The sequence below is a fragment of the Anas acuta genome, chromosome 6 (assembly GCF_963932015.1).
Source record: "Anas acuta chromosome 6, bAnaAcu1.1, whole genome shotgun sequence".
NCBI classification, from domain to species: Eukaryota; Metazoa; Chordata; class Aves; order Anseriformes; family Anatidae; genus Anas; species Anas acuta.
Window position 1 is genome coordinate 19645421 of NC_088984.1, and position 25674 is coordinate 19671094.

At 38.3% G+C, this 25674-nt stretch overlaps 1 protein-coding gene and 1 long non-coding RNA gene across 6 annotated transcripts in view; one reads left to right on the top strand and one right to left on the bottom strand.

Annotated features, from left to right (window-relative positions):
* Nucleotides 1-25674, top strand: part of B3GALT1 (beta-1,3-galactosyltransferase 1) — a 201775-nt gene that overhangs the window by 126351 nt on the left and 49750 nt on the right. Inside the window, exon 3 of one of the 5 annotated variants that reach the window (XR_011097910.1) lies at nt 751-12651. The exons of the other annotated variants lie outside the window; for them this stretch is intronic. The gene's annotated coding sequence lies outside the window, so the exon portion shown is untranslated. Of the gene's footprint in view, nt 1-750; nt 12652-25674 lie in introns of those variants that run through there. 5 annotated transcript variants of the gene reach the window in all.
* The window catches only part of LOC137858696 (uncharacterized), a 133467-nt gene that overhangs the window by 94991 nt on the left and 12802 nt on the right, over nt 1-25674 (bottom strand). The window lies entirely within an intron of this gene.

Here is a 25674-nt window from a genome sequence, read left to right on the forward strand (position 1 = left end):
CCCTAAATGTTCATCTCCTTAATTTAATATATTGTTCAGCTGAAAAAATAAAACCACATTGTGCCTGTATACTTATTCAATGCCTGATCTCCATCCTCTCCTACTTTGTATATAGAAGCTGAGCAAGATAGCTTAGTTGTGCTGCCATAAACACAGATCCTGTCTAAATGGATTTGGATTAGACAAAATGTTAATTCTGACCTGATCTGACAGCATTTATAACTAACCACACAGGTAGACAGGATTTAGGATGTTAATTAGGTGTCATAATGCAACGCTTAACGCATAATTCTGCAATCAATGGACTTCAGTGAAAAGCTGGCTTAAGAAGTTCATGGCTTCACTTCTACCACCACAACTGCTTGTGAAATTCTGCTTTAAACCATGCCACTGAGCTAATTCAGGTTAAAAATAAATTTCCAGAAAATATTATGCTCACATACTCACCAAGTTAGCATGCCTACACCACAGTGATATGGCTCAAGCAATGTAGTTGGCAGTACTATCTTCCATTGCACGCGGGTATGACCAGATGGTCAGGGGTGGTTAAACCAGCCACAGCACCAGACCTTTAGCCCCTAGAGCAGGGATTTTTTTGTTTGTTTTGGTTTGGTTTTGTTTGTTTGTTTTGTTTTAAAAAATAACACCTGCTTGAACATGCATTTCACAGAAGCTCTTGGCTTTGCATTTACAAATTTTCAAAAATGGGCTTTACATTTTTTTTTTTTTTTTTTTTTTTTTTTTTTACAGGACAGCTGTATTCACAAGCCCCACCTGCTGCCCAAGCAGTCTATGGAGGTACTTATATCTAAAAACTTCAGATATGATGACATTAAAGAAGATGCCCATTTGAAAATCTAGCCTTAGAAGAATAGCACAAAAGCAGTCAATTTATTCAGGAATTCCTAACTTTTTCTTAAAAAACACTTTCTAAGCAGAGATGTGTTTCTTAAAAACTGTAAGATGAGGACACAATCAGAGAAGAATTCTAAAAAGTGTCAGTAAGTCAATCCAATATACCTCACTGTGAACCTGCAATATAGACAAAATTTTAAAATGAACTAAAGGCCTGAACGGCAACTGGGTATATTCATGTAGGTCCCAATCATCAACATTTTGCAAGAATTAGAAGTAAAAATGTCAGCAGAGACTTTAAACTAATTTCTACAGCAAAGATTGTGAGAGAGATCTAAATATTACTTTGATAAGGCTTTTTATTTTTCAGGAATGAAAGAGAAAATGAAACATAATTCAACATATATCTTGCAAACTCCCACTCATCTGTGAAATATTAAGCATCATCTTTTTTTTTTTAAATAATAATACAAAAATCTTGTCACTTCAGTGCACAGGATAGATGATGTTCTGAGGATGAAAACCAGCTGTGTATAGAATGACCTTGATGTTTGTAAAACCATTTTCCTTTGTTACAGATCTTGAAATAAAGCAGAGGTCTTATGCTAAGGAAAGTAGAGCAAAGAACTGAGTTTTCCTAGTTCTGACACTGATTCCTGCATGATCTCGGGCAAATTGCCTCAGTCAAAACTTTCACAAGCAGCCACTGTGCATTCTGAGCACTCAGCTTGAGAAACAAAGGATTAGATTTGCAGAAGTTTTAAGAATTCATAGCTTTCAATACAGTAAATTCACTTGGTAGTTTTAATAACTTCAGCTCTGGACAAGTATTCAAGACTGGGTACTTTGAGAAGTAAGGTTCTGATCATTTCATATTAGACACCCAAACTGGTCTGTGCTTTGAGGATATAGTACTGTGCCATAGCACCATGTTGTAAAATTGAGATAACAATATCCACTCATTTCACAAGAGTATTATAAAATGGAGACATTAACGTTTGTGAACTCTGAGATATTATAGTTTCAATGGAGCCCATCACTCTTATGAGGAAATCAATAGCAGCGTATTCAGAGAAAGATATGAATGTTGCAGCAGGGAAGGGGCCACAAACTGAATGAATCACAATTTTAAATGACATATTGGAAAACTGCCCATTAAATGAGTACTATCCATCTTATGACCTGAATGAGGCAGGCAGGGAATGAGCTGTAGAAGAATAGTGTGCTCTAACATAATTAAAGGCTGTATCATAATGCAAACTCACATTTCAGTCCTTAACTTTAAAAGTTTGGCTAAGCTCTTAGCAACAGAATGAAAATTCTTATAATGAGAAGTTCTGGGAAGCTTAAGTTTAGTCTTGTTTCCTGTGTCACACCTCGCATGTTCTTATTTGCAAAGTCCGCATAAATCCAATGAAACACTTGGCAATCTAACACAGGAACAATTGAAACAGCATTCCAGTGCTGAAAGATCAGATCTTTCAAAAGGTTTTGTTTTATGTTGTAAGAACTTTAAGACAGAATTTCTTCTTCAAAAGAAGAGACTTTTTTTGGTTATTTTTATACAAGACAAGAATTAGTAGTGTGACAAAATCTTATTTGGGTAGGATCTGTTCAAGAATTGAGTCTAGTTATAATCACTCAGATTATGATCTCAGAGTTGGTGCCGTTTAATTAGTATTTAAGTACATGTACTGTAGCTACATTTAATTACAATCCCAGATTCCCATCTATTATCTGACAGATGATTGCTACTATTTGGCATTCAAACAGCTTCCAAAACCTAGGAAGTGAAAAATCTAATATGAATAACAATCAGCAATACAGCATGCTGCGACACAAAACAAGCTTCTAATAAATGCTAGATCACATAAGGAAAAAAAAAAAAAAAGTCACAAAATCATTATCAAAATATTAAAGCATAAAAAAAAAAAAGGCTCAAAACTAAGGCTCTCTCTTCTCTCTCCAGAGGTGTCTTTTCTCTTTGTTTACATTCTGATCTGACATTTCAGACTTATACAGGTGACATGCTTGTGTGGTGGTACCTATGAGACCCTGATATCACAGATAAACCCGAGGAATCAGAACCTTCGGATATTCATTTCTCAGGACAAACCTGAGCACAGCACATACTGCCATTGTATACTATATACTGCTATGCACTATACTGCACACTGTCAGGTTTTGTGATACGATAACGTTGTGGGCTCCGCTGGCAATACTGAAGAATGCTGTGAATTTGTCTGGTATCAAAGACAAGTACAATGATATTGAAAATTAAAAGTATCATTCCAGCTGTGTTATTCTGACCCCCAATTTAATATACATATATTATTTTTTCATATTTCAATGATCTCTCCCCAGTTCCTCCAAATACTGCTTTCTTCACACAGAGACCAGTGGGAAAAAAATTAAATAACTATGAATAATGCACAGCCCAGCCTGCTAAATATTTTTCATATTTAAAATTGTGCTATATGTTGTTCGCTAAATACCCTTAAGAGATATTTTCTTAAGTGAAATAATAACTTGAACCATATTGTAGTAAAGTTAACTAACATGAAATATCAACACTCCCAGAGATAATGCTGATATATTAGGTAGTGCTCCTGCATCCTGCAGGAATATCATAGAAATATCCTCAAAAGCAACACCCTTAGCTGTCCCTCTGTCTCAAGAGACCCTCCCTATCTTTGCCACTGCAGCACATTCAGTATGTATATTAAAATTACCAGCTAGCTACTAGCAAACAGAATGTATATACACTGAGTTGCTCTTTTCATTCTCTTAGCAGGAAAAGTGTTTTTGGTCTCTCTCCTAGACTATGCTGATGATTTTCACAAAGCACATGTGGGATCTTTAGGAAGTCCATCGTTCTTTCAACTTTGGCTGAAATTACCAGCCAAAAAAATATGGTTAAATGTTTTTAAACAAACAATTTAAAGTTAAAAAGAGAGAATGTGACTACATAGGACTCATTTCTTTGCAAAGGTAGACAAAAATTGAAGGCAGAGTTCTGCTGTTGTGCATAAACATTGGGAATGAATTTGAGTAAAAATTCTGGGATCATCTCTGTAAGCACCAACAGTAATTAGGGTAGAGTGAGTGTGGTGTGGTAGAGGTTGCCAAATGGGAAAATAACAGTTTGGTAGGGAAGGATGTTATATTTTCAAACTTATTAAAATGTATTATAAACAATCATAATGCACAGAAATAAACTCATTGGCAAGGGTCCTCCCATCAACCAGCACTTGCTAGTTTTAAAACCACCAGCTGCTAAACCTGGGGTAGTTTCAAAAACAAGTTTAAAAGGTAAGTGCCAAATGCCCATTACTATGAAAAGCTGTATATTGAAAGTATATATTCCAGACAGATTTCAGCTTTTAATGGGACCAAAGTTACTCCTGCATCTATTGAACAATGTGAAAAGCATTTATAGTGGCAGAAGGTAGGAAGATTAAATAAAGGTAGACAAATTAGTTTAGCTCATGGATTTAAACAACCAAAAGCTAAGTTGTTAACATGCAACACTAGTGCTACAATCACTACACAGCTCAGTAATACAAAAACCTTGATTTAGCTTATGTACACAAAGGCCTTTTATTTTCACCTATCTAAACAAGTCCCTTTACTGACAGGATTACAATCCTGTGCATTAGAAGTGAATGCAAGATTAGACTGAGCTGGTTTTCATTTAGGGCATTTCCCTAATCAGTGCTGCACCAGAATTTTGTTTTAACTTAGTCATCCATTGACTATTTTGCTATTTTACAACCTGAAAATCAGCAAGTACTGCAGTTCAATTGCAAGCCTTGCTTCACTGCAGATTTCTTTGAACAGTTCATGACTACTACATATATCAGTGCTATAATAGCTGTAAGAAAAAAATCCACAGGATTTTACCTAACATTTTGGAAAATGAAATTTAAAAAAAAAAAAAAAAAAAAGAATTCAAGATTCAAGGATGAATATGCAAGAAGTGATCCAGTGCTCCTATAGATCTGACTGTTACCACTTACAGGCATGTTGATTTACCTCACTGCTGGGGATTTGTCTGTTAACTTTTTCTCACACAACACCATCTATTTTTACTGTTGACATATTTACATTTTAAAACGATCTAGAGAGTCAGATTTACCTCTGTGTCTTGCTCAATGGGAATAAAATTCAAACTGAAACGTATCAGCTATTTCTGCTGACACCTAAGGTATCCATTCCCTTCCCTGATGTCTCCATAACTCTACTTGGATTTATAAATCCTGCAGTTTACTTGGTGTAACAGACTGTTTTGTCACCAAACTTTGTGATTCTGTTAAAAATCACATAATACTTTATGAAGTGTTTGTCTTAAAATTTTGGGTCCCTCACTCAAAAGTATTTGCAAGGAAATCTTAATCTCTTCTGGTTTAAAATTAAAACTGCACTTTTAGGTTTTACAGGGTTTAAAGATTATTCTAAAAATAAGCTTCCAAACTATAAAAAAATTGCACAAATAATACACAGTGTGAGTAAAACCAGAAGTGACCTGCTGAGTGTCCTAAAGCAATGAGTGGGACTCACTTACATGCCAGATGGATAGTCAAGGCTGAGAGGCCAGTTACGGACACTTGGCTGGCTGCAGTCGAGTCATAGGGGAAAAAAAAATTAACACAAATATCTAGTTGAATTTTATGAACACAGGACAATTGACACACACAAACATAACATGATCATTTAAAATATATTAGCTACTACTAAAGACAGTATGAAATAAGCAAACTGATTAGATCACTGAAAGCTCTGCATTGCCAATGATCTCAGAGCCCACTGTTGGTTGCTTTCTATTTTTTTGCCTCGCCTTCATTTCAGAGCCAGATTTTAATCTGAGATCCATATATAGACACATTGCTTGAAATTAGCAGTACTTTATGTGTAAAAGCAAACGTACACGTCTGTAGATAATTTATTTTATATGCCATATCAGAAAAAGTGTCTGCTTGCAATGCCTGTGTCAAGCCATCAGCACAGAGGCAGATGTAGTGAAGAGAGTAATGGTGTTTTATGCCTCATCTGCAGCTGAGAACACTGTCAATTGCCAGAAAAGGTGAAGAGGGACATGGGAAATAGAGACAGGCAATAGAAATAAAGAGACAGAAGTTTAATAGCAAGTATAACAGAGAGAAGGGTATGAAATACATTTGATACAGGTGAAAGATGTCAGTTTATTGCTTTTTATTTATAGACCCACACAGATGTGTATAGTGCTTTGTCATATAAAAATTAAATTGATGCAGATAGCTCAAGGAGTGGAGACATGAAATCAGAATTGGTATAGAGAGAATACTAGAATGAGCAAAATTACTGTGGAAAGGGAACTGCTTTAACCTCTGGCCACTGCAATAAACACACAATCAATTCTTCTGAAGAAATATTAATTATCTTGCTAATGAGGCCTAAGGGGTCACTGTACACCTTTGGTGAAAAACATGTGAGAGACTACAGAATACATAAGAGAAGTCTCACCAGGCATAAGCATACCCAAAAAAAGATATCAGCTGGCACTACTTTCCCACATTCTGACCCCAAAGTGGAAGTACATGGTAATACTTATGATTACCCATCTGCAAGTGCCATTTGCAGTACCACCACCTATCAATTTATTTGTAGAAACAAAGTTCTGTGCATATAAATTAACAGAATCACCAGATTGAATTCTGTAAAGTTAATTATGACACCATTACTTTTTTACTTTTTTTTTTTCCCATTAAATACGCACAAGGCTTGTACAAAGATAAGGGATATATGAATTGTACCGTATGTGTAAATTTCCATTCACATAGGATATCTCGCCATAGCAATGCTTTGAAGTTAATGAATCTTCTCAGTCCATTATAGATAAAAATACCATGTTTCCACCTTTAGTATAGAATAAATGAATCGTCAGTTTTGTAAACAACTTACAAATTTTGTTTTTGATCCTGGTTCTGCAGAAACAGCAACAGTGATTTCTTTTCATACATTTCAGATGTATCATACTTGGCAATACACTTTGACTCTTCAAAAACTCCCCAACCAATTTTTTATTACTTTTCTTGATTTTTAAGAATGAAAACATAAGTACTTCCTTTTTCATAACACACTGAAGAGTTTATTTTTATTTCCAGCATTGTGAAAGAGTAATGGTTTATTACTTAGTACTTGGTAGGATGATGAGTGTTGTTTACAACTCTAAATTATTTTGAATTGTGGAAGTCTTTGATTCAGTTCCACAAAGCAGCAAAATGTTTTTTTAGTTTGGACGCATGAGACAATATGAACTTTCTGGAAAAAAGACAACTTAAGAATATTTCTAATGTGAACTGTTTCAGTTGAGAAGACTAAAATGCATTTTTGTAAAGGATAAGGAGTTATTTTAACCTGTCTTTTTTCTTATGTTTTGTGCATTTTCTTCTTCATCTTTTAATGAAAGTGCTACGGCAGAGAATTCGTGTTTTAGTTTAACACCGAACAAGAAGCAATCTAAATTATATACTCAATACAAATCTCATGCAATAATGATGAAATAAGTGTAAAATGACTGTAACCAAAGCAGATGCTTTATGAAGCAAAGTCTCCTCTAAATTCAGTATGTGTAGGCAATATCGAGAAAATGGAAATGCATTAAAAAAAGATGAAATTGTAGACTAGACTGGCCAAAAGTTTAAATAAGGCTGTAAAATATTATGATAAGCCTCTGTTTAAAATATAATTGGCTTTTGTCATTGCAGTAGGAAGCAGATAAAACCTTAGTGAGAGGTGGGGGAACATAACTAGAAGTGAATCTGGAATGGAATTATGGTGCTCAGCGAACAGGAGCCCAGTTCTGAGCCCCTCACCAGCAATGAGAAGTTCTGCTGACTTCAGCACTAGCAAAGAGTAACTCAAATAATTGTGGGCTGCAGGACCAGACCTTGGTCATTATTTAATCTAAACACAATAGAGCTCAGTTTAGTAAGGGTGGCATGAATTTTGCAATGAACTGCAATTTAACAAAGAGGTCAAACATCTGCTGCTGCTGCTAACTAAAGAAGCAACCACTTAATCTCAGGCAGTGTACAGATGCTCTACTGACAACATATAGTGGTCATTAAACAATAAATAGATATTTATAGTCAAGTTTATCCTTATGTTTTCATACAGACACTCTAAGGAAGATTAGTTTCCTGTATGTCTCTCTTTCATTTAGAACAAAACATCATGTTTTGTTCTAAAAAAATGAAAGTTTTAAGCATACTCAGTGATTTCTGATTCTTAATCAACAGCTTACCAGTGTTTTAAGTACAGGGAGTATTGCAATGACTGGAATTGATTCTGTTTGGTTTGCTTAAAAATATTGGTAGTGAATCTTACTAACTACTCTGGCTTGATTAAATGTATGGCAGAATTTAAGCATTAGAATGCCTATCCTCAGATGCAAGGTCATGCAATGACGTGTGATCCTATACTTTTCCTTTTGGATGGAGTCAAGGGAATAAGGTAGCACAAATGCCTGTGAAAGAGCTGTCGTGAAATATATCATACATCTTCCTCTGCAGCAATAAATTCTTTAGCAAGCTGAATGTCGGGGGGGAATAAAAGAGGACTGAAGAAAACAAACGTGTCTTAAACAAGGTCTTCACCATTCTAATAAGTTATTTATTTACACGTGCTCCTCCAATTTCTAAATAGGAGGATATAGCATGATAGCAATTCTGCAGAATACTACCATAAAATCAGATTCCTTATACAACTTAGCCTTTCTCTTTTGTGTATAACTATGCAGTATTCTGTATTTGTATCCGTCCAAAGAAGTTTTCTATGAAAATTCAAAAAGTATCTGAGGAAAAACAATGTGATCTATTAAACTGGTAAAAAGGCTGTCACTAGTCAGAAGAAAGTTTTATCAGAAATTCAGAACTGGGTATTTTTAAAATAATCTCACTCACAGGTGGTCCTATACTAATTGTATGCAGACTGACAAGCTGATCTGGTTCTTGTTTCTATCACTAGAAATTATTAATATTCAATTGTTAGAAGTAAATATTCCAAAAAACGTCTCCAGACTCACCATCCTATTCCTTCTTCACTGTTCTCAAAATCATTTTGGATGCTGTCAACCTTTCCTGTCTTCATGCTCCTATTCTGCCCCCCCCCCCAAAAAAAAAAACCTTGATATTGCAAGTTTTACTGTAAGTTGCCTTATTAATCACAGCATTTTTTCATATATTAAAGGAGACCACCCCACCCCACCCCTACCAAAACAAACAAACAAACAAAAACAGTAAACTGAAAAAAACAATAAGATCAGTTCCAGGAGAAAAAAAAAAAAAAAAAAAAAAAAAAAGCTTGCCCAGGGACTTTTTATTTCTTTTCTTATTTTTTTTTTTTATTAAAAAAAAAAAAACACCTTTGGAATAAGTGACAGAGTTAAGAATCTCAAACATAAGAGCAGAAGTCATGTTAACAAATGCTTTATGTTTCTCTTCTTTAATCTACTAAGGCGCAAATCAACAAAGTGGAGTCCAAAGCAAAAATTTATTCATAACAATTCAGCAGCAGCACTTTCCTGTAAGAACCAGAAAACATTTACAGACTACTCAGTTCATCTGGGGTGGAAAGGAAAGGAGAATAATTTTAAAACAAACAAACAAGAAAACACCACAATATCTAACATTCTGTAATTATTTTCTAACTATAAAAGTGTTAGGGCTTTCTGACTCATGGTTAGCATGCTTCTGAAAGGAAGGGTGGCTGAAACGCACACAGCATCCTCTGCGCAGCCAGTGAAAGCAAACAAAGCTGAGGTGGGAATTCTGAACTCCCAGTGTCTGCCCCCCCAAAAAAAACTCTTCCTGGCACATTCTTTTACCAGTTATACAAATTATATTATTGCCTTCGTAATCTGCTCTATAATTTGAAGTAGTTTATAATGATGAGGTGAAAACAGACTGAGGTAACTATTTTTAAAGTTTTTGCATTATCTGGAATAATAATAATACCTACAGCTGAAATTTAGTATTCTCTGTTCATATACAGAGGCTGCCATTTGGTAGATCTTAGCAGCTGAAATAATCCATTAGAATAATTCATACATATTGCATATATATGGAGAACAGAATATATTTGTTTCAACTTGCAGCTAAAATGATGGAGTTCAGCTCATTTGCAAATGATCTGTTGGCTGACAGAAACAGAGAAAGAAACAATTTCTTGGCAAGAGTAATTTCCTAAATGGAAACCTTGCTGGATACTCAGCTCCTGACACATGCTCCAAAAGCAGTGAATATACTGGGCATTTATTCCCATTTGTACTTGTACAGAAGATTGTGACCTTTCTTTTGACATGCATGTCCCACAGCTGTTTCACAATCATCCCATATTATGTTAATAAGCTAATATGTATGGACTCGATCTCAGAGCAAGACAATGGAACCAAAAGCACAGGGAGGATAGCTCAAGGAAGCACTGAAACTAGCGAGCCATTATTTGTATTGGGTAGAAATAAGATCAAGCACTTGTGTTTTGACCATGTTAGAGGGATTTGCTATTTCCTGCAACTTGTATTAGCCCTAGAACTTGGGTAACAGTCTTCAGTGCAGAATAGCTGAGGACTGGCAGGATATTTTTAACAAAGCCCTCTTCTCTGCTGTGGGTATATGTTCTTTCTCTCACTACATCAGAGCAAAAAGCCCCAGATTTAGTGCTTGTTGAGAGCCTTGTACAAGATTGCTCCATTTTCTAAAAGCATTTCTCTGGGGAATTAAAAGTGATCAAGCAGTTTGAGAAAGGGCAATCTCAATCTGGGCTGAATACAAATCAGATGTATAAACCAAGCTGCGTATCACTTAGACTTACTGCTGATACTGACAGCAGTGTGGCCTTTTCCCTTTCCTTGGTCCATCTTCTCTTTGAGTCTATCTTATACATTTCAAAATAATAATGAAGATGTTCCTGACACTATGCTCTACCAGGTTTCAATGGGCTGGAGGGCTTTATATTAGGGCAGTCTTATTAGTGGCCATTACTTACAACCAGGATTTAAAAGCATCTAGTTTGCATGTTGCAAGCTTGTTTGTTTTCAAAAGAAATGCAGTAGTAGATACTAAACTGTCGAAGCTTAGTTTCCAAAGTAGTTCTATGCTTTCAAAATGATAAATGATTAAAAGGAAATAATTCCTCCCTTTCGACCTTAAGATTTAAAGCTTTTTCAGACAGATGGCTAAAGAAAACTGTATAGTTGTGTAGTTTATCTCCTACCTGGTTAAAGGAAATTCTATTTCATATTTTTTTATTCTGTACTCAGACTACAAAAGGGCAAAGCAATTGGTGGGGGAGGAGACGAAGCTCAATGATTACAGAGATAAGACATTTCGTAAGATGTCTCAATAGAAAAAATAATAACAATAGCAATTGTGTTGACACTTCTGCAACTCAAAAAAATTACCAACAAAGTGAAAACTAGTAAAAGTACTAATATTTGCATCTGCATAAGAAGAGCAGTTCTAAAAGCTGTTTTAGATCACAAATGTTTCCTAATTGAAGAAAACTCAATAATGACTTCTCTTTTACTTCAGTTATGAAACCAAGCAAACCATCTTCCTTCCCATTTATTCCATTGTGTCCCCTCTGAACAATTTGCCTGATTTGTAGAAATTTCTTTAGAGGTGGAAGGAGATGCTGAGCTTTGAAAAGGTGTTGTTTATGAGTGAAGACTATAACCCAGCTACTAGCACTCACCTCAATGCTTATCCTGAATGAGATAACACAGGGAACACAATCTACAGTCAGCTAACAAGGTTTAAAAAAATAAATAAAATAAATCGGGTTTTGCCACATTAAGCTCTAAATTGCATTTAACAGATTGAGGGATAAATTCTAAACAATCTTTATTCATATGAAGACAACACACATGATTTATGCTTTATTAAAATAGTAGGAAGCCTAATGCCTAAAATGAATATTTAACTAGAAAATCATTTTGAATATTTTCATAACATTAATATAAAAAAAATAAAATGAACCAGAATAAAATCTCTGACAGAGAGTCAATTCTAAGACATGAGTTAGACTTCTTCAGACTTTTGCCTGTGCTGCACCAAAATACACTAGCTATTCTTAGACTGCCTTTATGCAAGAAAACATCCTGATATAAATTTAACAAGCATGAGAATAATTAGGTATTCTGACCTATATTTCTTCATGTCTCAAATGTTTTGAATACAAGGGTGATTTCTTTTTGTGCTCTACAATTTTAAAAGTCTACTAATTGCAAGACATTCTAAAATAAATGTAAATTGCCTGTATGGGCACAATCCAATTTCTAATGGACAGGTGTTCATATAAAAATTCAACAGTATCAGCAACAAGCTGGCAGTTACTGGTGGGGTGGGTGCAGGGTGTTAAGAAATGATTTGGCTCACAGCTGAACTTCCTATTTAACCGTGGTGATGATCAAATTAAGTCAAGGTCAAGTACAGGACAGAGCAGCTGTGCCATGCAGCAGATAAGGACTGCTGGTGTGTGTATATATATAGCAGATCTGTTTTGATTTTCTAATCATGTCTTGAAATCCCAGGCTGCTGCAGGAAGAAAAGTGGCCTCTTTGACTCTTAGCTTGTCCCTCCGGGCTCTCCAGGTTCAGCTTCCTTCCAGGCTGCCCAAAGCCCCAATGCTGCAGCAGCCTCCTTGCCATTGCAACATCACTCCGATAAACTGCCTCTACAAGAAAAGCTTTGTAGCTTTTCAGTATGTCAGAATAACCAGTGAGTCTTCCCCCATTGAATAAGAAAGATGTTACTATCTCCCTAACAGAATAAAATGAGTGGACTGAGGAGCGAGAGTCTTGCCTGCAGGAAATTTTACTCACTGATGTAGCCCATCTGGTACTCTTATTAACCACTACAAACATATTCTTTCAGAATTGAGTGGTTTGGGGCTCTATAATGTTTTGGCTTCATAGTCTATGATTCTGCTGTTTCGGTAAATGAAAATAAATTGATTTATTGCACTTAATACACAGGTACCAAAAATGGTGGCTGTAATTTTTTGGTACCCATCTGTCCTCCTCTTACTCCATCTGTTTCCTTCACTCAGTGCACTGGAATCCTGCTTCTCAAAATGGAATCTAAACTCTTTGTGCAGCACTGTGTAAGTTACTTAGTTACCCAGCTGAAAGACGTTTTCAAGATAAATCATTGTCCTTGTACTCTGTAGAAGGCAACAGCCATTGATTTTGTTGTTAATATGTCTGAGCAATCCTTCTTTCAACAAAATACATAATTGTCAGTAAATTTCCTCTAATTTCAGATTGTGCACTTCAAAATAATATCATAAAGACTCATCATTTTAATCAGTTATTGATTATACCTTGGGGACTTTCCACAGACTTCCACTTGATACTGCTTTTAAAATGGTAAATACCTATATAACTGTATGATATTATAAGCTCTTGCAGATTTTTATAGCTAATACAACAGTACGAATGCACAATATTAAATTATTTGGTTGAATTTGATACGTTTTTTAAAAACTGTTGATTGACTTTTAAATTCTTTGATTAAGTTTAAAAGTTCTTTGGCCTGATGATAAAGATTTTGATTTGTCTCTTTAAACTAAATGTAAGTGTTTAAAGGAAAATGAAAGAAAGCCCCCCAACCCCTTTGCAAGCCAACGTGGAAGTTACAATATTAAGGTTGAAATTAATCTTGGGGGAGGGAGGGGGAATTTTGCATAGTGTATTTCACCCATACAAAAGCCACTGCTAAAACCATTTTTACTACTGGATATTATAAACAAAAGACACTTCCATTTTTATCTCATCATTAAGGTAGCGTGGTAAATGAGGTTGTTCAAAGATCAGATCAAGAAAGGATTTTATAAAGCTTGCACTTTAAACATAAGACACTTGGTATTCATGTTTTTCTTTTCTAGAATACCTCAGTGCCTTAAGTATTTTGTTAAATGAATTTATATTTTTATTATAATCATCATATTAAAGGGGCAGAGTTAAGTTATATTTGCAATGACAAAAGACTTTTGACTAACACTGAATTTATAGAGAGCACAAGAATACTAGCATACAGAATACAGTTCAAAGGAACATGCATATAAACACTACTTTGTGGCCAGGGTAATATTAATTCATCTCGTCACTTTTTTTTTTTTTTTTAATCCCATATGGTTTACCAAAATTTCAGTAGCTTAACTGCCTATAAGGATTTTATTGAATCAAAAGCAGTTAAGTCACCTAACCTCTTGAGGCACAGAAGAAGCCTTTTAAAAAATAAGGTAATTTAAAAATATGAAGTGAGAACTTAAGTTGGAAATTAAATGTTTTTCCAAGATGGAAAATGGAAACAAGTGCTGGTAATGGCATTTTGTAAAGTAGAAATTTCATGTTAGAGATCCATTATAGTGATGTAGGTGACTAAAAAAAGAGAGGATTGCAATTCTTCTAATCATTATGTGTACACTTAAATATATATAGCCCATTTCTCCTTTCTATGGAGAGAGTTTAAAGTACTTACAAATGAAAGCAGAAAAAATGAATGCCCGGTATTAATCATAAAGAAAAAAATCAAGCCTCTGTACATACTGTGGTCTTTTAAAAAGCATTAATAATATACTCTTTGTATAAAAAGTTAAAGCAAGAAAACATGAGAAATGTATGTGAGAAAACATGCATCTTTTTGACACCTGCAAGCTACTTCTCTTGTTCTGCTCTATAAATAGAAATTAATTACGGAGAGACTAAAAACACAATAATACCCTAGAAAATAAGAGAGGCTGTCTTTTTCGAATATACTGAAAAGAGTGAGAGTAAATCTGCATTACACAGATACACGACCATTAAATGCATTTGAACAGCAATTCTTTTTGCGTCTAGTCTTCCTCCTCTTTTAAGCAGCGTTAAGCTTCCACTAACTTCACTGAAAGCAGAATCAGGCCCTGATGAATCCTTTCTCTAGTAGTATTTGCTGGCCCACAGAGCAAAAATATTAACTGCAAATGTCAAAAACTGTACTGGCTCTAGTGGGAAAAAAAAAAAAAAAGTATTCAGTCTTCTAAATAAATGCCTGAGCTCTGACTTTCGAATGAAAACAGAGATCAAGTCAGCTCTCATTCATGCTGCTTTCTTACTCAGTCAGAAACCAGTGACATGGGGAGTGCTTAGTAAAATAATCCATTCCTTCCTAGGAATTTGATGCAAGTTTTCTTTTAAAATAACTTTGTTCTGCTCCCTTGGCTTTAAATATGGCTTCAGAAACAAGCATGATCCAAGGCTAAATTCCAAACCCCAAAGTTGACACAATATAGGGGTCAGCAGTGAGGTTGAAATTTTGAGTTCCTATGCTGAATCAGTCCTGTCAAGGTGGGTGTTACGGCTTCTCCGTTCCACAAAGTGTCTCAGCAGCCGCGACCCAGTGGACAATCTTTGGTCAGTAACATGTCGCAGCCTCACCGCAGAAGTGCATATCATGTTGTTTCTTAGAGCAAAGAGCAGCCTGTTTATATGGTGGTGAAAAGAGGCTTGAAAATGCGAAACAGAAGGTAGTTTGGCCACTCAGAGCTGGAGAGTGCTATTAGAGGGACTGCAATGGAACCAAGAGTGGAAAGTTATCTTCCTGGGGAGCAAGGGAAGGAGGTAGCTGGATGGAGCCTCAGAGCTCAGAGGAGTTAAAAAGCTGCATCCTTGATTTCAGGGAACTGAATACAATTGTGGCCTTTACTTTCAGACATCTGCTCTAAGAGAAGAGAGATTAAGAAGCCAGAAATTATTACCCTTCACAGGCAGAGTCACCCAGGAATCCGATCTGTATGATTGCAACTACTTGCAAACATTGATCCACCAGGACACAGCACTGAGCTGCAATTCACATAGTTTTAGCACCACCACCACAACCCAGCAGTAAGAAAATCTGTCCCATTAGAACAGTGTACAATCTGACAATCTGCTACACTACTTTACAAAATCATCACGGGAGGAAGTATCTTTATATTTGTCTTAACCTACCATCTGTTCACACAAAAAGTCAAAATGTATGAATTTACATACAATGTTTTGCTGCCCAATTGCAGCCATTAACATTATTCCTTTCCCCCGCCCTTTACCTTAAGAGAGACTATATCACTTCAGTAATAGCATATACTTTTTCTGTGGGAAAATAAATAAATAAATAAATAAACCAAAGAAATTGAGTATGTATCAGCATTAAAAAAGGAAAAAAAAAAAAAAAGAAAAAAAAAGCATACTCTGGGATGAAATATACAACCCAGTGCTTTCTATTTGCTATTTACTGGTACCTTGAAATAAGTGCAGAATATTTGCACAAATATAGGGAGCACTCAATGGCAGCTGGAGGAAGCACTTGTAGTCTAGACTAGTCCAGGTCTGTGCCTTCACAAACATATTTCAGATCAAATAGACATCAGCCTAATTAGCATGTACACAAATTCAAATAAATTTCACATTCTTAGTCCTAACTTCCTGCTTCAGTGCAACATTGTGATCTATCCTAAAGTGAGGACAGAATGAATCATGTAAGCCTAAGTGGATGCATTGGCAGGCTAAATAAGGAATAGGCATAATTGTTTACAGCAAATGTAATTAGATCACAAGTAATGTGTTTAAACACAGTAGCAATTGTTTAATTCCCAGCTACTTGAGACTATGAGACCATTACCTGAAAATTCAGTCAATGACTTTTGGTTTACACACAGCCAGACTGCAGTATTTTAGCTTTCCATGGTTAACTGATCAGGACATGTTTTTCTCTCACTCTTGTTTTTAGATTTTATGGTTAATGCCAAAAATCTGCATAATACTGAAAGCTGAAAATGCAGTGTGAGATAAATGGGATTTAATAATGAAAAAACAGGGCCTATTGCACTTTTTGGTCATTTTTCATATTTAATTAACTGCAAACTTCCACTTCTGAATTTTAATTCACTGACAAATAACTTCGTTAACACAAAATTATGATTGCCTGTGGTGTTCCACGTCCTTTCAGAAGGCCAACTTCAAAAACCTACAGACTTTGGGGGGAGAAGGTAGCAAGAGGCAAATGCACAAAGCAACTGTAGCTTGCTTCCCTCAAAGCAAAATTCACCATACAAATTCAAATTGAATGTGATCTTGGGAGGTGAGAAGGGAACAGGGATTACATGAAGCAAGTTGTGGGAACAATGGTTGGATGAAATACAGAGCAACCATCTACACAGATTTAAAGAAAAGAAGAAAAATATTGACAGTGTATTCATATATAGCCTTTTCAAAGAGATGGAAATATTTTGGAAGGATGAAATAGGATTTATCAATCAGCTGTAGGGATATACCTCTTTTCTTGCCGCTCCCCTTATGCATTATCAGTAGAACATTTTTATCCTTCTCAAATAAAGTTATGAGCAACAGTACTGATGGCATGATCATGGCAAAAGCTGCTCAGCTATGCGTGGTTCTCTCTGTTACTGAATAATCTACTGTATCAACGTAGTGGAAGATTTCACATTTTGTTGATGTAACTTAAGATCTACAACAAATTCTCTTTTAAATTTAGTTCAGTGTAATTCCTGTAACCTCAAAACTGGATGATGGCAAGAATAAACCCACTGACAATTGTGACAATAGAGCATTCATGATGGCTACGTGAGGAGCTATAGTAAAATTACGGTTACAGGACTGCTGATCCTAACACGCCAAAGGATATTCCATACCTTATGACTTCAGGCTCAGCAAAAGCTCAGGGAAAGGAGGATGGGAAGGACCTTTGGAGTCATGGTGTTTGTCTTTGCAAGTAAACAGTAAGCATTATGATAATCTTTCCTGGAAATGGCTAAATATCTGCCTGCAACCAATACTTAAAATACCCCATTATTTTGATTAGCTGCAAAAATAGCAACATATATATTTGTCCTCTTTGCACCTTTTATTTTTCCTTCAGTTATTATCAGAGAGCTGAATGCATTTACTAAGAGCTAGTATAAAAAGAACACAAATGTCAGGCTTTTACAAGGTCACAAAGTACTTGTGTCTACCTCTGGCAATTCAGTACACAGAAAAAGTACCATGAATAGAAGGGGTCTGGACTGCATCATCTGCCTAATTTTATTAATATTTCATTCACAATTATGCTTCTATTTTATTCCTACAGACCACCTCATCTTTGTTTTTTGTTCTACAAGGTGATTGAAGTACAGTTATGTAGCCAGGAATATTTATTTTATCTGTGACTAAAAAAACAAAAGGTGTTCACAGGAGCAGATGACTCTTACTTTAAATCCCATGCTAAAAGACATAAGCTAATCCACTACATTGATAAAATAGTTTCATATATACAATAAAAATCGTCTAAAATAATGTTTTGTATGGAGACCAAAGACAAATAATAATAATAATAATAAATAATTCCTTTCATAGCTCAATACAGAAATACAATGGTTAAAATTGCATATGCCTAACTAGGTCAAAACTCCCACTGACTTCCATTTGAAAATATGCATCTGTATGAAATAAAGTATCAAGAAAAACATTTATCTATTCCCTAACTCTATTTTGCTGTTTAAAAGACTGTTCTAGAACATCAGGAAAACACCAGGAAAAAAAAAAAAAAGTATCTTCTGTTCTTGAACTTATTCCATTAACAATAACTGCCACATTAGTGAATAACTAACATTCAGGTAGTTTGAAAAACACTTTTCTGTTGGAAATGCATTAAAGACATAAACTTGCATCTCGCTAATCATCAAAGGTAAGCTCAGGGAAAGTACAACGTGTTATAGTTTGCAAAATAAATAAAAAATAGGTAACAGCCATTTATACTATTGGAATTTTCATTAAGCCAATGTAAGATCTCTGGAACGTGCCTCTGTAAATCACCTGACTCTTTTCTATAATGGCCTAATTTTGCAGAGAAGAATTGTTTGACAAATGATTAAAATACTGAAGTGCAAAGAGGTTGAGAAAGAAGTAGCAGTTGTATGCTTTTTTCAATTTATTGTTTCTCCAGAAGTAAAAATAAGTTCTTTGCAAAAAGAATTTCAAACTTTGAAGACTAAAATGTGCTACTAAAAATAATCTCCCTTATGTTCAATGTAAAATAATAATATTTAGAGGCAAAGCAGACAACCTGGCTAAAAAACACATCTTGCACAATACCAATATAGATATCAAGGATAAAACAAGGGGTGGGGGGGAGGTGGGGGCAAGAATAAAGGGAAGATACATTTTGAAATTATTTTACTGTCATAGGAAAAAAGATATAGATTTTCTCCTGATACTACTGCCTCTCGAAGAACACTAATCCCGTTTATCAACCAAAAATACCATTTTCCCCTTCTTCAGAAGCAATCTAGGAAATAAATCTATATACTATCTACATATACGCTATACTACACACAGCCTACACGTAACTTTTTCTTAGTTAGTCTTCAAGTGGTCCTCTTTTAAAAGCTATGTGGACATTCCTACCCAGATACCATTATGAACCAAATGACCATATTCTCACATTCCTCTTCCTCTGTTCTAGGAAACCCCAGGGCTCTGTCATCAGACATACGAAAACACAGTTTCTCTTTCAGCAGGCTCTTAGGTATTCTCCTGCACTGAAAGCACTAATGGGTTCTGTAACATGAATTAATTTAGTATTGACACTATGAAGCATGGCTGCACACTCAAAGTGCCACTTTCCCTAATCACATGGTAACAGTTTGAAGATTTGTAAACATCAGAACAAATATGAGTATTTTTAATGCAGGGATGTATCATACCAGTGATCTTTCTCTCACTACCATATTTTTTCTGCTGCTAATACAAACTCACAACCTCACCACTTGCTTTAACATAATGTTCTAAACTTTACTTTGTTCATATACCAATAAATCCTTCCAAATTTGCTTAACCTTTATTTACCTCATTAGTACCTCACTTATCAATTAATATTAACTTCTAAAAATTTTCAGCCACCAAAAAAACATTATCTTAACTTGTAATTTTTATTCATAAGCATAACCTTTCTTTCACCAAGTACTTCAAAAAGCAGCAGCCAATAACTCAAATGTTAACCTCTCACTTCCATATCAAGCTGATTATCACAATGTATAAAATGAGTTTTTTCAATGATTTTAATGGGTCTAATCTTTTATCTAATTAATATATTCTTCTTAACAAGAGAAATGTTGGTAAACTTCCAGACTTTAAATCTCTACTTGAAAGTTCCAGTTTCTTCACCAGAGACTTCTCTAAGAAATACTTCTGACTTAAAACCAGCCAAGTGGAACAGGGTGTCGCAGGACATGGCTTGCATAGCATAATACTCATCATCCAGAAACAGAACAGATTGTTTTGCAATCTTGCCCTTAATGATATTTAAGCATAGATGCCAGAGGCTGCAGACTAAATCCCAACACCCTGAATCTCACATCTTCAAAAGCATCTGTTTTCCTACCTTCTCCATTTGGATAACTCTACGGAAGAACAACAATTGCACTGGTTGAGTGATGAACGAGGCGAGAATGAGGCGTAGGTGGAGCGAGCAGCAAAGGCCGAGCCAACAGCGCCCCTCCCGGCCGTTAATAAGCTGCCCCTAGGGAGCACAAGCAACCAGGAGAGCGGCGAACAGGATGGGCAGTTAGGGCATGGTGCGCCAGAAGGGTTAGGGCGTGGCAGTTAGGGCGTGGCAGTTAGGGCGTGGCAGTTAGGGCGTGGCAGTTAGGGCGTGGCGCGGCAGTTAGGGCAGCAGTTTGCACTGGCAGGGCAAGCAGAGAGGGCAGAGCACTCCCCACCGCCCATACAAACAGCTCCTCCAACGGCGGTCTAGCGCTAGCTCAGCTGCAATGGTGTACACCAGGCACAGTGCGCTCTCCAGGAAGTCTGTACACACCCAGACCGACTGCCCGCTCAAAAATGCAGCAGTTCAGGTCTTCCGGTGCAGGGAGTGCCCGAGCCTGTTGCTACCACCTGCGGGGGGCAAAGAGACTGTGTGCATGAGGCGCAAGCAGGTGGATGACCTGGTCCGCCTCGTGGCAGAACTCAAAGAGGAGGTTGAGAGGTTGAGGGATATCAGGGAGTGTGAGCGCGAGACAGACTTGTGGAGCGACTCCCTGCATGGCCTGAAGGACAGGCACCGGGGTGAGACACCCCAAATGGGGGTGGCACCCTGCCCTGTTGCTGTCGGGCAGAGGCAGGGGACCCAGAAGTTGAGGAGGAATGGAGACAGGTCCCTGATCAACATCGCAGGCGATGCCCCCCCCCCCCCCCCCCACCGGCCCCACCTTCCCAGGTGCCCTTACGCATCAGGTTTGAGGCCCTGGAGCTTGAGAGACCGGTAGCTGAGGAAGAGGTAGGAAGTCTACCCAGGAGGATGCCTAGGAAGTCAACTCCATGCCTCAGGACTGACTCCACCAGGACAGAAAAAAGGGTGATTGTTGTGGGTGACTCCCTTCTCAGGGGAACAGAGGGCCCTATTTGTTGTCCTGACCCTACCTGTAGGGAAGTCTGCTGCCTCCCTGGGGCCAGGGTCAGGGACATTGCCAGAAAGCTTCCCAACCTGGTTTGCCCCTCTGACTATTATCCTCTGTTAATAGTCTAGGCTGGCAGTGATGACACTGAAGAGAGAAGCCTAAAGACCATAAAACGGGACTTTAGGGGACTGGGACAGTTAGTGGATGGAGCAGGAGTACAGGTGGTGTTTTCGTCCATCCCTACGGTGGCAGGGAGGGGTACAGAGAGGACACGAAAAGCCCACCTGATAAACACGTGGCTCAGAGGCTGGTGCCAACACAGAAATTTTGTTTTTTTGACCATGGGGTGCTTTACTCAGCACCTGGCCTGATGGCCGCAGATGGGTCCCTATCTCTAAGGGGAAAATGGATCCTGGGCCAGGAGCTGGCGGGGCTCATTGAAAGGGCTTTAAACTAGGTGAGAAGGGGGACGGGGCTGAAACAAGGCTTGTTAGAGCTGTGCCAGGGGGAACAATGGCAAGGCTGGGAGAGAAGGCAATGGCCCAGCTGAAGTGCATCTACGCTAATGCACGCAGCATGGGTAACAAACAGGAAGAGCTGGAAGCCATCGTGCGGCAGGCAGGCTACGACTTGGTTGCCATCAGGGAAATGTGGTGGGACCACTCTCATGACTGGAGTGCTGCAATGTCTGGCTATAGGCTCTTCAGAAGGGACAAGCAGCAAGGAAGGGGTGGTGGTGTGGCTCTCTATATCAGAGAGAGTTTTGATGTCGCAGAACTTGAGGCTGGGAATGATAAGGTTGAGTCCCTATGGGTTAGGATCAGCGGGAAGGCCAACAAGGCAAGCATCCTGGTGTGGGTCTGTTATAGACTGCCAAACCAGGATGAGGAGACTGATGAGGAGTTCTACAGGCAGCTGACAAAAGTTGCGAAATCGTCAGCGCTTTTTCTTGTGGGAGACTTCAACTTCCCAGATATATCCTGGAAGCACAACACAGCCCAGAGAAAGCAGTCTAGGAGGTTTCTGGAGAGCGTGGAAGATAGCTTCCTGACACAGCTGGTTAGTGAGCCTACCAGGGGAGGTGCCCCGCTAGACCTTCTCTCCACAAACAGAGAAGGACTGGTGGGAGATGTGGTGGTTGGAAACTGTCTTGGGCAGAGTGACAATGAAATGGTAGAGTTCTCCATTCTTGGAGAAGCCAGGAAGGGGACCAGTAAAACTGCTGTATTGGACTTCCGGAGGGCTGACTTTGAACTGTTCAGGACACTGGTTGGTAGAGTCCCTTGGGAGGTGGTTCTGAAGGGCAGAGGAGTCCAGGAAGGCTGGGCGCTCTTCAAGAAGGAAATCTTAAAGGCGCAGGAGCGGTCTGTTCCCACGTGCCCAAAGACAAGCTGGCGGGGAAGAAGACCGGCCTGGCTGAACAGAGAACTGTGGCTTGAGCTTAGCAGGAAAAAGAGAGTTTACAATCTTTGGAAAAGAGGGCAGGCCACTCGGGAGGACTATAAGGATGTTGTGAGGCAGTGCAGGGACAAGATTAGAAAGGCCAAAGCTCATCTGGAGCTCAATCTGGCTACTGCCATCAAAGACAACAAAAAATGTCTTTACAAATACATTAATGCAAAATGGAGGACTAAGGAGAATCTCCAGCCTTTACTGGGTGTGGGGGGAACTTAGTTATGAAAGATGAGGAAAAGGCGGAAGTGCTTTTGCCTTCTTTGCCTCAGTCTTTAGTGGCAAAACCAGTTGCTCTCTGGATACCCAGTACCCTGAACTGGTGGAAGGGGATGGGGAGCAGAATGTGGCCCTCACTATCCATGAGGAAATGGTATGCGACCTGCTACAGCACTTGAATGTACACAAGTTGATGGGGACAGATGGGATCCACCCAAAGATACTGAGAGAACTGGCAGAGGAGCTGGCCAAGCTGCTTACCATCATTTATCAACAGTCCTGGCTATGAGGGGAGGTCTCAGTCAACTGGCGGCTAGCAAACGTGACGCCCATCTACAAGAAGGGCCAGAGGGCAGACCTGGGAAACTATAGGCCTGTCAGTTTGACCTCAGTGCCAGGGAAACTCATGGAGCAGATTATCTTGAGTGTCGTCACGTGGCACTTACAGGACAACCAGGTGATCAGGCCCAGTCAGCATGGGTTTATGAAAGGCAGGTCCTGCTTGATGAACCTGATCTCCTTCTATGACAAAGTGACGTGCTTGGTGGACGAGGGAAGGGCTGTGGTTGTGGTCTACCTTGACTTCAGCAAGGCTTTTGACACCATTTCCCACAGCATTCTCCTCAAGAAACTGTCTGCTCGTGGCTTGGACTGGCGTATGCTTCTTTGGATTAAAAACTGGCTGGATAGCCAGGCCCAAAGAGCAGTGGTGAATGGAGTCAAATCCAGTTGGAGGCCGGTCACTAGTGGCGTTCCCCAGGGCTCAGTACTGGGGCCAGTCCTCTTTAATATCTTTATCGATGATCTGGATGAGGGGATCAAGTGCATCCTCAGTGAGTTCACAGATGACACCAAGTTAGGTGCGTGTGTCAATCTGGTAGGAGGATCTGGATAGGCTGGACTGATGGGCTGAGGTCAACTGTATGAAGTTCAACAAGACCAAGTGCCGGGTCCTGCACCTGGCGCGCAATAACCCCAAGTAGAGCTTCAGACTGGGAGATGAGTGGTTGGAAAGCTGCCAGGCAGAGAAGGACCTGGGAGCATTGGTAGATAGTCGGCTGAATATGAGCCAGCAGTGTGCTCAGGTGGCCAAGAAGGCCAATGGCATCCTGGCTTGCATAAGAAGCAGTGTGGCCAGCAGGTGTAGGGAGGTGATCATCCCCCTGTACTCGGCTCTGGTGAGGCCACACCTCGAGTACTGTGTTCAGTTTTGGGCCCCTCGCTACAAGAAGGATATGGAGGTGCTCGAGCGAGTCCAGAGAAGGGCGATGAAGCTGGTGACGGGTCTGGAGAACAAGTCCTGTGAGGAGCGGCTGAAGGAGCTGGGTTTGTTCAGCCTGGAGAAGAGGAGGCTCAGGGGTGACCTTATCGCTCTTTATAAGTACATTAAAGGAGGCTGTAGAAAGGTGAGGGTTGGTCTATTCTCTCACGTGCCTGGTGACAGGATGAGGGGGAATGGGGCTAAAGTTGCACCAGGGTTGTTTTATGTTGGATATCAGGAAGAACTTCTTTACTGAGAGGGTTGTGAGGCATTGGAATGGGCTGCCCAGGGAAGTGGTGGAGTCACTATCCCTGGAGGTCTTTGATGGATGTTTAGATGTAGAGCTTAGGGATATGGTTTAGTGGGGACTGTTAGTGTTAGATCAGAGGTTGGACTCGATGATCTTGAGGTCTCTTCCAACCTAGACAATTCTGTGATTCTGTGAAATTTACTGAATTTCTGCATAGAAAAAAAAAATCTGTTTACAGAAATGAAAATTGTATGACACAAATGTTTGAAGCAAACCTCTTTCCTCCAGTATAATAAAAAATGGATGAAAATGAATTTAAACACTTTCTCTAGCCAGAACATCATGAACCAGGGATAGTTTTTGGAATTTTAATTAACTTCTATTTCAGTTAATACCTGTTTCCTTTGCACTTTATAATACAATAATTTGTCTATTTGTTTTTGAAATTACAAGTGAGTGAATTTTTGATTTTTTTAAGAAAGAAAACTTTAATTCTTTTATCCAAAATGACTTGCCCAAACAGAACTGAGAGCCATTAAATCAGCAGCATGACATTACTCACTTTCACTCTTTTGCTAGAATGCCCCTAGGTATAGAAACAATGCTTACCAGTGATAAATGCAGTGCAAAATTAAGGGCCATGAAGAGATATATAGTTCAAGTTAGAATGTTCTTGCATATATGTGGATTATCTCAACAATCAATTCCTCCCCCCCCAAAAAAAGGGGGTGGGGAAAGGGGGAGAGTTGGGACCCAGAGGGTACATTTAAAAAGCTTTATATAGGAGGTATACTCATTAATCCTATTAATGAATAATAGGATTAATACACACTGATATGTGGCTTTCAACAAGTTCCACATTTAAATCAAGTTTAAGGAAGCAGATGAAATTAATATATATATATATGTCTCACCACCTAGCAATATGTCAACCATTACTATTCCTTTCTATTCATGTATAAGCTGCTCAACAGTACTTTTACATCTTTGTTCGAATTACTGCTACTCAAAAGCAGTAATTCTAAGGCAGATTTTATTGTTTTGGCTGCTAACATAAGAAATGTTCCTGTTCTGCTGAATCTTCTGTTTTTCCTTCTCACATTGTAAAAATAGGCACCCTGATACCTCTGTAAAAGATAGTATGCAGCATAACTGTGTCCTCTACATTAAAGAGGACACACGG